This window comes from Herpailurus yagouaroundi, unplaced genomic scaffold, assembly GCF_014898765.1.
Source record: "Herpailurus yagouaroundi ecotype Mexico unplaced genomic scaffold, PumYag 162, whole genome shotgun sequence".
Taxonomy (NCBI): Eukaryota; Metazoa; Chordata; class Mammalia; order Carnivora; family Felidae; genus Herpailurus; species Herpailurus yagouaroundi.
This window is the reverse complement of record NW_024412403.1, coordinates 16949252-16958028: the sequence shown is the minus strand read 5'-3', so window position 1 is coordinate 16958028 and position 8777 is coordinate 16949252.

Here is an 8777-nt window from a genome sequence, read left to right as displayed (position 1 = left end):
CTCTGACCTATAACCTTGGGAGCCGGGAGTGGTATGGTGATAAGCCCCGGGTAAGGTGATATTGGAGTAGTGAACACAGGCTTATGCGTAAGGTACAATTGCAACATAACTTGGACGCTCTCTAGACTTGGTGAGTTCAAAGTGGACTTGTCCTCCAGTAGGATGTTACTGAAGGTTCCTCCGAGATCCTTTCTGGGGACCTTCAACTACTATTCTTTGAAACAGGCTGTTAGATGTCAGATTCTCTCTCCTTCTTGGAATCACATTTCCTCTCAATGGTTGTCCTGATCAAGAACCCTCATACAGTAGCACAAGCCCAGTGTCTTCTTACATTTGGTGTTTGGGAAATCAATGCTTTTGTTTTGCAATTATAAAAAAACAGAGCTTGATTGTATCTTATTCAGTAAGCGGTAATATTACCGGTTGTTCCTGAAGTCCAGGGGTCAAATCGAGTTCTCAGAGGTGGAGTTTTCTTCTCCCCCTGAACTTCTCCTTGTCACTTGACTTAAGCTAAAAAAGAAATGTCTTCTTCTTTTGCCCCACGGATGATGATAGATGTGTGGCATGTCAGTCACAATGATATTCCCTCTCTCTTGCTCTCTTCCAACCTTTGTCTTATATAATGGGCAAAGTATGAGTGCTCACAGAATAGGTTTGGGGCCATGTCTTGGCAAAGTTTTTATTAAATGGCTTAGAAATTTATTTTAGAATGGTGTCAGTGAGGGTATGTGTGAATTTGGAGGAAAGTTTTGCAACTATAGTTTTGTTCCTTAAAGGGGAGGGGGGATATATATAAAATGATGTATCTGGAACACATTTTAGAAGCTATAAAGTGATCTATATTCATTACCATTATCTTTGGACATAAATTCAGATTCTGCAACCTTCTTATGATAAACATACGTGGGCCCAGGGGTTTTATGTGTTCTCCACACCTTCCTTGTTTCTGTAGATAATCATTCCTCACGCAGAGAGATGGAATTACTCATGATTTAAGATCTTTTCAAAGTGATCCCCAATAATGACGTTTGCATTCTTTTAGTTTGGGGAGATCAAAGCAACAAGGATACAGACCTCTCTACAATCGCTGCATATGTTGAAGGATAACATTCCACAGGCCAGTGACACATCTTTGCAGGTTGACTTATGGGGAAGAGGTGGGGAAGAAGGAATGAAACTGACTCTAAGTTGAATACCAGAAAAGTATAGTACATTCTATAAAGCAGACAAATGCTAGAGGGCCTGAGTTTCTTGTATGAAATATCCCTGGAACAACAGAAGGGAATATATTTACCTTATATGGAAAAAATATCCTCATGCTCGTTTTGAGGCTAGCATAAAATTTGGATACTTTTCAAAGGCAAAATCCTATACATTTTCAAATGTTTTGTCTTTAATAACTAATATTGGAATTAATATCTATCTAATTAAAATTTTAATAAAAGTGGAAAATTACAGTCAATTGAAATATAAGCATAATACTTTTAAGTTAAAATCTGCAATTCTCTCTCCTAATGGTTTTCTTTATAATGATTTTATTTGTTCCCCAAATCTATCTTACTCAATAATTATGAACACTATATTGGGGCGCCTGGGTGGCGCAGTCGGTTAAGCGGCCGACTTCAGCCAGGTCACGATCTCGCGGTCCGGGAGTTCGAGCCCCGCGTCAGGCTCTGGGCTGATGGCTCGGAGCCTGGAGCCTGTTTCCGATTCTGTGTCTCCCTCTCTCTCTGCCCCTCCCCCGTTCATGCTCTGTCTCTCTCTGTCCCAAAAATAAATAAATAAACGTTGAAAAAAAAATTATGAACACTATATGAACACGAAGAAATTCTCAAAATAATAATTACTAGTATATTATAGAAATGTTTTACTGTGCGTTGCATTAATACTTCTAAACCCTTAAAAGAAAGGTAAATTAGTAATGATTTAGGATTTAGGACCTCAGCTATTTAGCCTTGGAAGCAGCGATAGTATAATATTAAACAATGTAAATTATTTTATTAGTTTATACTATGTTCTAGATCCTTACACATTTTTAATACATTAAAATACAGTTCACAAGAAGATTGTAAGAGAAGAAAACTTGTATTTGTAGCGACAGAAGAAATGAAAAAGTGTTGATGTAGCTCCCTGGGGCTAAGAATAACAAGAAGCCATTACCACCCATAGGCCTAATGGAAAAAATAGTGGGGCTGATTACTGGCCCCCATAAAATTAGCCATGAGTCACAGCTGCCCTGACATGAGCTGTGACAATCAGAGTATAGATATAGCCAATAAATGGTAGCCAAGCAGAGAAAGCCAGGGGAAGAAATGCTCCAAACCCGTTGTCCTCCCTTTAACCTGGAAAAAAAGAAGTAAAGCTTTTTCTATTTTCAGAAGACCTGGTCTTATATAAAGAAAATACTAAATAATCTACTAAAAACATTAGAACTGAGAAATGTTTCACCAAAATTGTCAGTCACAAAATTAATATAGACAAGTCAGGGTGCCTGGGTGGCTCAGTCGGTTAAGCATCCAACTCTTGATCTCAGCTTAGGTCATGATCCTGTGGTTTGTGAGTTCGAGCCCACCTCAGGCTCTGCTCTGATGGTATGGAGACTGCTTGGGATTCTGTCTCTCCTTCTCTCTGCCCCTGCCCCACTTGTACGTGCTCTCTCTCTCTCTCTCTCTGTCTCTCTCTCTCTGTCTCTCTCAAAATAAATAAACATAAAATATTTTAAAAATATAGACAAGTCAATTGAACTTGAAGTGCAATTATAATGGAAAGTATTTTTTAAAAAATAGACAAGTCAAGTACACTATATACACTTGAATGAATTGATTCCATTTATTATAGCCTCATAAAGTAAAACACTTAGGAACAAATTTAATAAAAAAAGGCAAAATGGGTACTCTGAAAGCTACTAAATATTGTTGAAGGAAACTAAGGGTGAGCTAAATCAATGGAAAGACAGTCCATAATTATGGATTAAGGTGTTAATATTGTTAAGATGGCAACACTTTCCAAACTTATTTATATATTCAAAGCAAATCCTATCAAAATCCCAGATGGCCTATTTGTAAAAATTGGCAAGTTGGCCCTCAAATTTATATGGAAATTCAAGGGATCCAGAAGAGACAAACCAATCTTGAAAAGTAAGGACAAAAAAAGAATAAAGTTGGAGGAGTCACACTTCCTGATTTCAAAACTGGATATAAAACCACAGTGATAAAGACAGTATAGTCCTGGTATAAGGGAATAGATTTGACAGGACATAAGTTGTAATATTCCTTATGGGACTAGAATCCTACAGTATAAATGCTGGACCAATGAAAAATGTAACTTTAATTTTAATGAATAATACTAATCTTTCACTTTTCCTACCAAACACTTTAACTATCTATGAGCCCATATTTTTTAAGGAGTGTGCATTTTTTTATATCCTGGACAATACTGGATTTTAAACCTTTCAATGTTGTCAATATACTGGATAAAAATACCTTATGCTTTATTCCTGCACTAAATTTTATCATTATATTTGATATTTATATTTATTAGTCATTTATATTAGCTTTATTCATATATTTTATCCATTTTTTATTCACTTATTTGAAATATATTTTATATATTACTTATAATGATATTTTCTCTAATATATTTTCCAAACACTTCACCCTAAGTATCTTTCTGACAGTCAGTAAGACTTCAATACTTTTATTCATATAAGCTATTTTTCAGGTTTATATTATGGATTTTATTATTATATAATTAATGTATTTCTATATTTCATTTCCTAATAATTTTTTATTAATATATGAGAAAGTTTTATAAAATTTATTATATGCTCAGTCACTTTGCTGCTTTTCTTACTTTCTACTAGCTTTTCAGTTTATTTTCTTTAATTTTTTGGAAATTATTAAACTTATCAAAATGTATTAAGATTTCTGTATCAGTAGTTATTTAAACTTTAGGACACACTAGAATCACCCAGAGGGCTTGTTAAATTATAGGTTGCTGCTGGGGCGCCTGGGTGGCTCAGTTGGTTAAGCCGCTGACTTCGGCTCAGGTCATGATCTCGCAGTCCGTGGGTTCGAGCCCCATGTCGGGCTCTGTGCTGACAGCTCAGAGCCTGGAGCCTGTTTCAGATTCTGTGTCTCCCTCTCTCTGACCCTCCCCCGTTCATGCTCTGTCTCTCTCTGTCTCAAAAATAAATAAACGTTAAAAAAAGAATTAAAAAAAAAAATTATAGGTTGCTGGGCTCATACAATAGGTCTCTGATAGAGCCCAAGAAGTTGCATTTCTAATAAGTTCCCTGAACTTATATTAGGCTAGGATTTCTGGTCTGTTTAAAAACCACTGCTTTATGCAATTATTATTTAATCTGCAAAGAATGAGTGTTTTATCATGAAAATTAGCTAGGACCACAATATATTAATGAAATGTAAATTTCTCAGTAAACTAAGTATAGAAGGGAATGCCTCAACTTGATAAAGAACACCTACAAGAAACTTAGAGCTAACATCATACTTAATTGTGAGAAATTAGAAGTTTCCTCACTAAGATCAGGAACAAGGCAAATATGTCATTTTCAACATCATATTGAAAGTACTAGCTAACACAATGACACAGTAAAGGGAACTAAATGTATACTGATTGGGAAGGAGAAACAAAACCGTTTTTTGTTTACAGATGACATGATTGTCTATGTATAAAATCAGAAAGGACCAACCAAAAAACTCATGAAACTAATAAGTGATTATAGGAAGATTTCAAGACACAAAGTTATATACCACACTCAATTGTTTTACTAACATCAGCAATGAACAAATGGAACTTGAAATTAAAAATACAATAGAATTTTCATTACCACCACCCAAAAATGAAATACTTAGGTATAAATCTAAAAAATACACACAAGATCTGTGTGAAGAAAATTACAAAATTCTTTTTTTGTAATCTCCAAAAATCAAGGATATTTTAATTACTGTTAGTTTATTTTACCACACTAACAGATTAAAGCGCCAAAATCCCACAAAATTGTGATAAACAAAATTGAAAAATTAAGTAAGTGGAAAGATATTCCATGTTCATGAATAGAAAAACTCAATATTGTCAAGATGTCAGTTTTTCCCATCTTGACTTATAGATTTAATGCCATCCCAATTAAAATCCCAAAAGTAATCTTGGAGATATTAACAAATTCATTATGAAGTTTATGGAGAGATAAAAGACCCAGAAAAAATAAACACAATACTGAAGGAGAAGAACCAAGTCTTTTTGGGGGTTGATGCTGTCTGGTATCAATACTTACGACAAAGCTACAGTAATCAAGACAGCATGATTTTTGCAAAAGAATAGACAGATCAAAGGAACAGATTAGAGATCCCAGAAACAGACCCACATAAATATAGTCAACAGATTTTGACATAGGAGCAAAGGCAGTGCAATGAAGCAAAGATGGTCTTTTCAACAAATGGTGCAAGAACAACTGGGCATCCATATGCAAAAAATGAATCAAGACACAGACCTTACACCGTTCACAAAAATTAACTCAAAATGGGTCACAGACCCAAATGTAAAATGCAAAACAATAAAAATCATAGAAGATACCATAGTACAAAATCTAAATGACCCTGCATTTGGCAATGACCTTTCAAATACAACACCAAAGGCACAATCCACAAAAGAAAGAGTCGATTAGTTGGACTTGTTTAAAGGCATTGTCAAGAGAATGAAAAGATAAGCCACCAATTGAGAGAAACCTTTTTCAAAAGATATATCTGATAAAGGACTATTATCCAAAATATTCAAAGAATCTTTAAAACTCAACAATAAAGAAACAACATGATTTAAAAATGGGCCAGGAGCACCTGGGTGGCTCAGATGGTTGAGCGTCCAACTTCAGCTCAGGTCATGATCTCATGGTTCGTGGGTTCGAGACCTGCGTCGGGCTCTGTGCTAACAGCTCAGAGCCTGGAGCCTGTTTCGGATTCCATGTCTCCCTCTTTCTGCCCCTCCCCGACTCATGCTCTGTCTCTCTCTGTCTCAAAAATAAATAAACATTAAAAAAATAATAATTAAAAAAATAAAAATAAAAATCCTAACAGATACTTTATCAAGAAAGATATACACATGGCAAATAAGCATATGAAAAGATTGTCCATATCATATGTCATCAGGGAAATGCAGATTAAAACATACCACTATATACTATTAGAATGCCCAAACCACAGAACACTGACAACACCAAATGCTGATGAGAATGTGGAACAACAGAAAGTATCACTCATTGCTGGTGAGAATACAAAAATAGTACATCCACTTTGGAAGGCAGTTTAGCAGTTTCTTACTAAATATGCTCTTACCATATGATCTAGCAATACTGCTCCTTGAAATTTACCCAAAGGCGTTGAAAACTTATACACACACAAAAACTTCCCATGGATGTTTATAGAGCTTTATTCACAATTGCCAAAACTTGGAAGCAACCAAGATGCCATTTTGTAGATGAGTAGATTCATACACTGTGGTAAATCCAAACAATGAGCTGTTATTCAGCATTAAAAAGAAATGAGCTATTGGGGCACCTGGTTTGCTCAGTCAGTTAAGCATCAGACTCTTGATTTCGGCTCAGGTCATGGTCTCACGTTTTGTGAGATTGAGACTCATGTCGGACTCTGTGCTGACAGTGCAGAGCCTGCTTAGGATTCTCTCTCTCCTTCTTTCTCTCAGCCCCTCCCCTGCTGGCGCTCTCTCTCTCTCTCTCTCTCTCTCTCTCAAAATAAATAAATAAACTTAATAAAAAGAAATGAGCTATCAAATTTGATATCTATTTTATAATGTTCAAATAAAGAGATGAGTTTTGGGAAAAGGAAGAAAAAGAGAACATATAGGAAGATGAACTAAAGAAGCAAGGAAAGCCTCTTTGAGGAAGAAAAGTAGCATAATTCCACTGTAATAACTTGGGAAAGAATAAAATATATAGAATGCTAATTATGAAAATTGGAAATGTAATATATTCATGTCAGTCATATGCATCACCTACCGTGCTAACTCACACAGAAAAGTCTGAGAAAGGATTTCCTTGTGAAAAATACTTTAAGGATTTTTCTAGATAAGTGTGATAGATCAGTCATATCAGTGGCTCAGATTAGCAGCTCCTCTCAATCTATCCCTTTCTGCTGAAATTTTGTAGTTTCCTCCCATTCTGACTCCAGTCTTGGCCATGAGATTTCCAGTAGGATGTTAATCTATATGATGCAAACAGAGTCTTGAAATACTCTCTGGAGAGTCTGTTCTTTTTCTTTACTTCTGCTATTGCTATGAGATCAAGCCACACTAGCCTGTTGGAGGCTGAGAGACCATGAGGGAGAAAGAGATCCCAACCATGTCAGAGAAGTCCTTCCAGACCAGCCAGCCCTCAGCCAAACCACCAGCTGATAGAGTCATGAGCAAAACCAGCAGAGGTTGGTCAAGGCTGGCCCAGATTAGCAGAACTACCCAACCAACTTTAAATTTGTAAAATAATCAGAAAGTGATATGGCTTTACCCACTAAATATTAGAGTTATTTGTTATACAACATTGTTAAATGGGTCAATAATATATATACTTTTAGAAATGCAACCATGTCTACATAAGCATCCATTTTGAATGAGATCTGGTTATATTCTTTGACCAAGGCACTACTTCCCACCTGTGATACTTTTAGAAGTCAGTGTGGCTTAATGATTCTACAGACAGCACTTTATCTTTCTTTCACAATGTGGAGCAGGAGTTTTTATTTAAGTTCTTGTGTTCAATACATCCTTAAAACTCTAACTGGATCTCAGAATTAGTGTGTTTTAATTAATTTTCTAAGTCTCTAGTGAATACTCTAGGATTAGGGTCGCATATTTTCTTTTTGTTTTTAAACATTGTATGTCCAAAAAAATACTAATGATAATTGGCTAGTGACTTTATTTTGTTATCATCTAATACCTGTTTTAGAATATTCAAAATTGAAACTCAGTGAACTACCTTGAAAGTCTTTTACAAGATAATGGGAACACTAGAATCCTTTAAGGATCTCATGTTACCTAGGACCGGGTCCAGCCCCAGAAAAATAAGCCATCTGATTATGATTGAATTTCCTGTGAATTTAGTGTTTCTAATAATTTTGATCTGGGCTGTGGAAGCCCTGATCCAAACTAGGACTATGGCTTATAAGACTTGCCTCCATTGGAAACCAATGACTGGTTAGTCAGAACACTCAAGAGTGGCAGTGGTGCTGGTTTTCATTTAGAGATTGCAAAGCTGCTTTTATTTTTTTTGTAATGTTTATTTATTTATTTTTGAGAGACAGAAAGAGAGAGAGCATGTACACAAGAGGAGCAGAGAAAGAGGGGGAGAATCCCAAGCAGTCTCCCCACTCACAGCACAGAGCCCAACATAGATCTTGAACTCACGAACCAGGAGATCATGACCTGAGCTGAAATCAAGAGTCTGGTGCTTAATGGACTGAGCCACCCAGGTACCCCAAGCTGCTTTTAAACTGGAGTTCTAGAGAAGACCCTTCAGTGCTGTCCTAGTAAAGAAAGCAGATCAAATGAAGTGCAGATCCATTATATAAGTACTTCAGCATTTCTTTCCCACCAAGAAAATACTGCATGCCTGCTATTTAAACACCTCTGGTTAAGTTTTTCCTTCAATTTGGAAAGCTTGACTCAAAGATACTTTATACTGGAGTGTTTCTTACTGTCAGTGAACACACACTTTCTGTTTGCTTCATCTGTTACAGTCTGTCTCCTCTGTCCTG